Source organism: Adiantum capillus-veneris, chromosome 22, assembly GCF_014529385.1.
Source record: "Adiantum capillus-veneris isolate H3 chromosome 22, ASM1452938v2, whole genome shotgun sequence".
NCBI classification, from domain to species: Eukaryota; Viridiplantae; Streptophyta; class Polypodiopsida; order Polypodiales; family Pteridaceae; genus Adiantum; species Adiantum capillus-veneris.
Window position 1 is genome coordinate 66,007,390 of NC_140952.1, and position 9,563 is coordinate 66,016,952.

The window sequence follows — 9,563 nt, forward strand, 5'->3', positions numbered from 1 at the left end:
GAACACGGACATAGTTTGGAGAGCATCAAGGCAAGCATTGCAGCAAGGAAGCTTGACTTTGATGCCTTCATAGGTATGTATCTGGTGATATATTCTTGTATCATTGTGATCTCCCAAGGCCAATATATGCAACATCTATGTGTGTGTGTGTGTGTGTGTCTTGTATGCATCACGTTATGACAATACCGATTGCCCTATCAGCTCATACGCATCAGACTATGGGATTAGCAATTACTCTCTGTCTCTTATATGCATCAAACTATGGGATTAGCGATTGTCCTTAATCAACATTATTTGCACATTTACAAGCGCTATCATGGCTCGTTTCACATAGCAATTTCCCTGTGAAATAAGCTGTAATTGTACATTTATGATTCATCCACACCATCGTAGCTGCCCCTTGCTCCACTAGTGCTTCATCCATTCTCATCATCTAGAGATCATGCTCATGCTAAAGTCTTTGCTTCTGGTCGAGTCCTACTCCAACGTCTCAAGAGAGACTAGGAGTAGCAGTGAACATGGTAGTATAGCTTCCATGAAATGGTTCAGTGATATTGTAGGGAAAAGAGAGAGGGGGCATGGGGGTGGATCAGGGAGCACGAAGCTACTCCATTAGCAAGTTGGTGATAAGTTGAGAATACAATGGTAGGATGTGGCAAGAGGATGAGACTGTAAATTGATCTCCCTAAGCCTCAACCTTAGGCTAAGGCCAGGTTCATAAGGGCCAACAAAAGAGCATAAGTAATAACACACTGTATATGGAGCTTGTCTAAGTAAATGTTCCCTCCTACCCTTCTACAACCCCCTTTTTGTACACTCATGTGGCACCATACAATAATCTTTAGTGAATCCCTCAAGAGGGCGATAGCCCTTTTATTAATTAGCTTGGAATGATGATATTGCCCTTTTATTAATTAGCTTGGAATGATGATGTGATTAGCACAAGGTGTTACTTCTAGCTTTGGGTGATGATGATTAACAAGTTTTTATTCAGTCATCATTGGAAGGCAAGCTTTGTGATTTTATCACTTGTTTCAATAGAAAGAGTCTCTCTCTCTCTCTCTCTCTCTCTCTCTCTCTCTCTCTCTCTCTCTCTTTCTAATCCTAGTAGGCCATTTCCCTCTTGCTTAACAGGTCTTGAGTTCAACTCTCCTGGTTTTTTTTGGTTTTCTAAGAAGCTTTAGTGTTGTGTTGGGTTAGGCAGACTTTCATTGTTTTCATAGATTTTTGAACTATTTATATATTTCACTAGTTTCTCTTCCCTTTACCATGGTTTGAAACCAACTGGTCTGTATTTTCAACTGGCTCAAGGCTAAGATGAGGCAATCCTTTTTTGAAGACTGATGCTACTTAAACTCAACGTACGGATTTTATCGATTTTATCACGTTCTAATTGTTTTAGAAAGCCACCATGATTCTTTCACTTTTTTCAATAGAAAGGGTCTCTCTCTCTCTCTCTCTCTCTCTCTCTCTAATCCTAGTAGGCCATTTCCCTCTTGTATAACAGGTCTTGAGTTCAACTCTCCTCTTCAGATAGATCTTTAAGGTATCTTGGGACAATTTCCTACGACGTTAAAATTCTCTTCCTCTTCTTCTCTCTCTCTCTCTCTCTCTCTCTCTTTCTCAACAGAACACCCTAGCTCTCTCTCAATAACATAGTAACCTATGTTTTCATGGGCTCTCTCTCTCTCTCTCTCTCTCTCTCTCTCTCTCTCTCTACACTTCATCATGGACTATGTTTATGTCCCTCTCTTCTGTGTCTCTGTCTCTAATCCTAGTAGGCCACTCCTCGCTCGTCTGTCACTCCTTCACCTCACTAATCACTGGGAATCTTTTGAGAATTCAAGTGATTATTGAAGCCAAATAGGAATGTTATATGTTTATTTTCCAGAAAAAAAAAGATACTGGATGTGATTGTGACCGAAGACCTTATTGAAATTGTGGAGTGGGAAACCCAAAAGGAAAAGGTCTCTCTCTCTCTCTCTCTCTCTCTCTCCCCCAACTCTAGGCGGTAAAGAACCTCGAGCAGCAGCAGGACATCGCTGGCCTCCATGGGGCGAGGGGCAGCCCTGCGGGAGGTCACACCACAGCCGTAGCTTCGCCCTGCCCTCCCTCGCCAGTCCAAATCCGCATTTCTTCCCTGCGTGCACCAAGCTTCTCTACTCCCGCGCACCACTCCAGCCCAACGAGGTCGCCCCTCACGCGCGCGCTCTGTTCAAGCCTGTCTCCATGTACTATCGCGCCGCGCGTTACCAGCCTAGCCAAGCCAGGCGATCTGCTCGGGCCAAGACAGGCCACGCCGCCGTCACGACCGCTTTGTCTTTTCACCAAGGGGGCAAGGGGAAAAAAAGAGGCCTCTGCCCATTGTCCTAACCTAAGCAGTTCGTCCCACAGGAACTCAAAGATCTGTGCCTCGACTTCAAGAGAAATCTACGCCCTCGACTACAAGGAAAAATCTCAGACCAACGATGCAACGAAGAGGCTCTCTCTCCCCAATCAAACAGACACGGCTCTTCGTGCCCATCCCACGGGTGGATCCGATGGACCGCCTTCACTCTCAAATTCGAGAGCTCGAAGATGAGAACGCAGAGCTCAAGGCGCGTTTTGCAGCCCTTGAGGCACGCTTCTCCTCCTTGGAGTCTCAAAAGAAAGGTGATAGTGAGCACTGTCTCGCCAAAGCAAAGGCAATCAAAAGCACCCTCACCGCAAGCATGGCCACACTTGCCACCCAAGTCCAAGTAGTAACTGCGGCGGTCTCCTCCAAAGTAGAAGAGTGCATGCAAGAACGCCGTCGACGAAAAGGACTAGCACTATCTGTTCGTATTGGCAGCCTGCCCTCTACTTGGTGAGAAGAGAACGACGACTGTGCCACATCCCTAGTGAAACTCAACCAAGCAATCCACCCAACCGAGTTTGACCCCAACACAATTGAGAGGGTTCACCAGGACAACCGCACCAACCAAGGCATCTTGGTTTTCAAGACTAAAGAGGCGTGCATTACACTTCTACAACAAGCACGACTCCTCAAGAGCACCACAATATGGATAAGCGAGGCCTTGACACTTGCCCAACTTAAAGTCAAGAAACAAGAACTCCAAAAGGTTTGAGAGGCACGAGCAGCCGGCAAATGGGCCGTCTATTGAGGCGACAAAGCCATCATCGAAGAATTTCAGACTCCAAAAACCCCCAAGCCATCTTCTCCTTCTCCCTCCCTTAAATGACACATGTCACAAATTTTGTTGTATCCACCTTAGCCATGATTCTCCATGTACTCCTCTAGTAAGAGGTCCAACTATGTATGTTTGCTTGGTCCCATAGGTCATATCTAAACTCCGTGGACGATAATGCATCTATCTATCTATCTCTCTATCTCTCTCTCTCTCTCTCTCTCTCTCTCTCTCTCTCTCTCACACACACACACACACACACACACACACACACACACACATTGTCTCTTGAAGCATACCCCAAGTGGTCTCAATGGGCCTCTTGAATAAGCCACACATGGCACAATAATAGAGGACATCATGATTAGCTAAAGTGGGTGAGTTATAGGGGGTTGAAGTGGGTGCAATGGGTTCAATGGCATGGCGTGGTAGTAGAGATCCTCAACACTAAGTAACACCCATATTCAAGAGGGGGAGGTAGTGGGATCAAAGGCGAGAAGTCCACACACGAAGACCGAGAAGATCGCAGCCACAAATATCAAATCAAGAACTAAAGCCGGACACACACTAAACCTGGATAGCCTGGGCAAGCTATGTTAATTTACAATATAATTTTGTAAAACGGGTTGTGGATACACAATGCATGCGCGGGTGAGGTGGTTAGCCCATGTGACCCTAAACTCAGACTGCGACATCACGGGTTCGAATCTCCTTGCCGCGCCTCGTTTTTCTTGCTGGCCAGGTTTAATGCGCCTTGCTTTTTTGGCAGCGTGCCTCGTTTTTCTCGCTGGCCAGGTTTAGTGCGCCTCGAGATCCCGCCACCCAGCCCCAACTGTCGATCCCATTATGTTCAGAAGTCTGACATGAGGGCACTCCCTATTCTATCCCTTACTAAGCTATGAGCTTTTCAAGATACTTATGCGAGTTGGAAATCTGGCTCACAACTTCATGGAAAGTTGTACTAGGGTTTTCTTGCATTATTTTAGTACCTTCAGAAAGTCTGACAACTAGTTATGCCTTTAGACACCCCTTAGTTGTGGTTACTCCTTTAAAGTACTCAAGTGAGTTATAAATTGAGTTACCATTTCGATACAAGTGGTTGCAAAAGGACAACAATGTCAAAAATCAAGATGTTGCTCTTGGTTTGATTGAACCTCCTCACTGCACCAAGTATCAGTTGGCTCGCGTATCGGATGCCAACAAGGAAAACATCAGTGTTCTTATGAAGATACTGCCACTTGTGTTTTCGAGGACGAAAACGCTTCTCCAAGGGGGGAGTAATGTCAGGCCAAGGGCTAGAGAGTAGGGCCCAACTTAGGGGAGTCAAGGACTTAGGCCAAGGGCCGGAGTGAAGGTGTGGACAGGGGATCTGTTTAGGGCAAAGGGCCATGGAATCTCCTATATTAGGTTGGCTGGGAGGAGGATCCGGAGTTCAATCTCCCTATGGTCTTTCACACAATGTGGATCCATCCAGTTGTTGGGTTTGACTAATTTGCTTTGATCTTGGCTTCAAACATGACCTTAGCCATTTCTCTAAACTGGGGTTCAAAGTTGGCTTTATGGTCAAGTTGCTTTTCAAGAATATCGGATGACTCTATCTATAGGTGAAGCAGCTTATTAACATACTTGATCAAAAGACTCACCTAGGCTTGCCACTGGATCATCATGCCCTAAAATTTGATCAAATTGTCTTTTAGTTTTGATAGTGTGCTCTTTTATTCAGTGTCCTTCTCAAGACCTGAACTATATTTGGGTGGTTTGGGAGGCTGCAAGTCCTTTGATAATGATAACTAATGAGCTTCCATTACTTGATCATGCACTTGGTACCTATATATAACATATGATATCTCTCCACATTCAAATAAGTGTCCTCATTTTGAAGGAATGTTTGAATTTGGAGTGCCTTCTCTTTGTAAGGATGCTTGCTCTTACTCATGCTATGATTTGAAAAACCTAAAGTGTGATATGAGATCCATCTAGATGGCCTTTCCCTTGTCTCTCAATGTAAGATTCATTGGCCTATAGGCTTATTAAGAATTTTCAAGGACCTGGCTAGTCTAATTTCCTCTCTAGCTGGAGCTAGGAGCATCAACGGGGTCATCTTCATCATCACCATCTTTCTTGTGAGATGGTCCCCCATCTAGATATTTTGTGTCCTGCTCTCGCTCTTTGTCATCCTCATATTCCTCTTCATCATCAGCCACATTGGTACAAAAATGGTCAATAAGTGCTTAATTTGCTAAAGTGTTGTGCATGTGGAGCTCTTTTCCTCTGGATCATCTTTGATGGTTGCCACCATGTTCTCTAAATCCTCTAAAATCAGGATCATATTACCCTTTAGATCTATTGTGTCCACTAATGACTGATAAATGTATTTTCCCATAACTGATTGCTTTAGTACACTATGGACTTCCTTCAAAATGCTAAGAGCTAGCGTCTTTTGATCTAGCAATGACTTTCGTGCACCCAGCTCTTTTGTCAACCTCCATTTCTTAGCACTTAGAATCTAGGAGCTTCAGTTGCTATGTTTATTGTTGTAGTTCTTTGATGGTCTTGGTGTGCTATTCATGCTCATATTTTTCTTCTATTGGAACTTCCTCAAATTTTAGCACATCCATTGTATAATTGTGTACTTTGACCACCTCTTGCTCTAGTTTTTGTTTTAGATGAGCAAGATCAGAACATTGCATCAAGTTTTAGGCCTCCATCATTTGTCCTAGGGCATTGATAATTGTGTTTCATCTTGTGTTTATGGTGGCAACATCAATAATTGTGTTGAATTCAATGCTTTCTATCTAATATCTGAGCACTCGGACATTGTAGGGAACTGCCATAAATTTCCTTGATGTGTCAATGATGAGGCCCCCACTAACTTGTTCTTTTGTTATTACAAGGCTTGATGTCTATCTACATGCCTTTGCACAAGGGTAGTGGTCACTATGGTGCCTTGTCTAGTAACATTAGTTTCCTGATTTGATGTATCTACATGCATAGATGTCTGATTTGGAACCCTTTGTGAATCTATGGTAATGTCTTGAGTTGTGCTAGGTAGAACAATGGTTGTAGCTTAGATGTTTTGATGTACCTACCTGCTTAGATGTCTGATTTGGAATCCTTTGTAAATCTCTCGGGGGGGGGGGGGGGGGGGGGGGGGGGGTGGGGTTTCACTTAATAATTAAGTGACTATCACGTACGTGCAACAGAAGGGGTTATTAATTTTATTTTTTCTCACATTTTCACATATAGAAGGGTATCGTAAAATGGAATTGAGAAAAAATTTCACAAACTGAATAGAAAAAGGGTGTATTTTATTTGTAAAAAATTCATAGATAAGAAGTTTTAAAAATAGTCCTTGAACGCACACGATATACACAATTTATACATAGTGACCACCCCCCCCCCCCGGAGGTAAATCTATGGTATCTACAAAAGAGCCAAATGCTTCTACACTTTCTGGTTTATACTTCTTCTCTCTGATATGCATGTTGGTTTCTTCACTTTGGTACTCAAATGATCCCAAAAATATTTTGTCAATTTTTGCTTCTTTGTGGCTAGTTTTGATGTCCCTAGTGATCTTATCTAATGCTTCTTTGTCCCTTGGGTGACCAGTGCAGTGTTATCTTTCTAGACTTCCAGAGCTGCGGTCTTGTATTTTTTACCTTCTACCCCTGTCACTTTCAACAACACATTTTTGACATTGATATGTTTAGGTATGCCTGTTTCCCATTAGAAGTATTGCCAGCCATACCAAGCCTTAACAGATTTTGGGTTTGGACTTTGGCAACTCCCCCCCCCCCCGCATTAAATATGGGTGTCACTTAGTGCCAAGGAGTAGCCATTGACTTGTAGTCGGTGGCATTTGGCAATCGAAAGAACAGGGGCCGCACTAGCGAGGTGTGAGTGGCTAGGTAGGTGCAAGGGCAGATTAGTTGGCAGGAGTATGAAGGGTCGCGGCTATAGTAGGGGTGCATTGTTGATGCACAAGGGGCCGTGTTGAGGAGGCTAGGGTTTTGGTAATTTACTAGGGATAGCACATTAGGGTTCAGATACGATGGCAGGCACTTCCATCATTACCAATCCAGCTGGAGCACTATGAAAATCTCCAAGTGTTTACCGCGCTGTTTTACCGCATTTTGTAGAGAGAAGGTGTAAATTGAATGAGAGAAACAAGAGAGAGGAGGGCTGGGGGGGGGGGGGGGGGGGGGAGGGGGGGAGTCTTTTTTGTGTTTAAAGTATTACCGCGACTGTATCCGCTGTTATTACCGCTATTATTACCGCGTCCATTACCATTGTTATATCCATTGCCCAAATTTAGCGCCTAAACTTTCAAATTCTGGATTAACCCCCCCCCCCCCCCCCTCCCTCCCCCCTCTTCAAATTTTGGTGTTTCCCTCCTCTCAATAAAAATTAAAGAGTATTGTATATAATTTTCAAATATAAAAATGAAGAGAAAGAAAGAGAGAGAGAGACAGAGAAAGAGGGGGGAGAAGGAGGCGGGGGATATAAGGCCCTGTCTAGACGCTACGGCGGAAATGCTTTCCAAAGGGGCGTTTAAGTTGCGTGGCAAAAGCCTATTTGCTGCAGTAGATATCACCTTCCTCCGAGCCCGCCATTTTTCTTCCGGCACCCCCGCCCCCTCTCCTCGGAAGAGCTGCTGGCCTCTCTCCACCTCTCTCTGTTTTTCGCTCTTCTTCCTCCAACACTGTTTAGACGAGGCGGCGGTAGACCTGCAGAAAGCCTTTCTTCCTCCAGCCTCGTCTGAACCCAGCCTAAGATTATCCTTGTTTACAATTAAAATAATCATTGTCAAAGACCATATTAGGTATTTTGGTAAAAATCTCACATTATGGGAATCTCCAAATCGACTAAATTCATGTAATTTGGGAATTTTCCACTTAAAGTGGGAAAAATTGAGGTGTGTGGTTAGTAAATAAAGTGAAAATCTCATAGGATTGTGGTGTTGATAAACACCAAAAGTCAAGAGGATGTACAGCACATGGATTTGAATAATAACTATAAATTACATAAAACAAAGGAAGATACAAAAAAGATTTTGTTTACAAATTGACTAGTATAGTCACAATAGAAGCTCCACATAATTTTACTCCACATTTGATATCATATCTGAACTTTGATCCAAGTGTGGTTGATGTGCACGAGTGAGGCCTTCTTTGGATTTTAGAGCATGCCTTTTTGGAATCTTTATTCTAGAAAATGGTCCTTCTTTGTTGGGTCTCCAGGACCAAACAATTGCATCTACAGTTTTCCACACTTGTGGGTCCTTATAGTTGATAGCCCAATAACCCTTCCAACAATTGCTGTAAGCTTGAGTATCTGTCATCCCACTTTTTCTCGCGCAAGGTGCCCAATATTGAATCAAGAGTTTTCTATAGTTTGGTGATGTAGACTCATTATCAATGTCAGATAAAGCCATTGCAAGCCACACTGGATAGATTTCTGTGTCACTCGGAACAAGCATAAGAAAGTCACCTTGGTGCACATCAGACATAGGGTCAAACTCTTCCCTTGGCCTATCTCGTTGAGGCCCACAAAAATGATCGTTCAACTCTTCAAGGCCTAGGAATCTTTCTGCTCCTTGTTGCAAATTCACTGTAGTGCTTTGTAGGTGAGAATATTCTTGAGTTTTTGGCCAAAACATTTCATACAAGACTCCCTCTGATATGATTGCTTTTCCAATCTCTTCAATTACCTTACTCCAATAATCTATCACGGGTCTATAATATTGCGGAATACTTGAACCATTCCCTAAATTTTTCCAAAATTTTATATAGTTCTTTAGCCCCAAAATGACTTCTTCGTGGGCCTTGACATACTCCGCCATTTGTACTAGAGGTGGATCTCCATGTGGTAACATTGGCTTGCCTTCTGTGTCTGTTTTCCAAAGGCAAATACTTCCACTCCAACTTGATACACCTACATGTGCTTTATATTGCATCATTGGTGTCTCATCCTGCATAAAGAACCTGAACTGAAGCGGTTTGGAATGTCCAACAAGTATGTCTTGTCCATCACAAAGATAGCCATCACAATATTGCTTGAAATCGAGGATCTTTGTGAGAAAAAATGGAGCTGGAGATGAAGATGAGCTGTTTCGTAATGTATCCATCAAATGTGGCAAAGTATAGGTTTGTGTAACTCTCAGCTTCTCTGAAAACCTACTAAACATGGCGTCTATGTCCTCATGTGTATGCCCAACCATTAAAAATCCCAGCTGGATGGTTTTGAAAACACCCCTTGCAACAAGCATTGACAAATAGGCAAATAAGTATCGATTTTTGTTTTCCCCTGCACAATAAATCTGCGAAATGTTGACCCCAATTCCTCTTCTGCAATTTCTAACGACTGCACAATGGGCTCTTTTCCATCACTCAAGTT

The 9,563-nt window shown here is 43.3% G+C and overlaps 1 pseudogene; it reads left to right on the plus strand.

Annotated features, from left to right (window-relative positions):
- Positions 1–2,468: 2,468 nt before the first annotated feature.
- LOC147429506 (uncharacterized) lies at positions 2,469–4,961 on the plus strand (annotated as a pseudogene).
- The last annotated feature ends 4,602 nt before the right edge of the window (positions 4,962–9,563 follow it).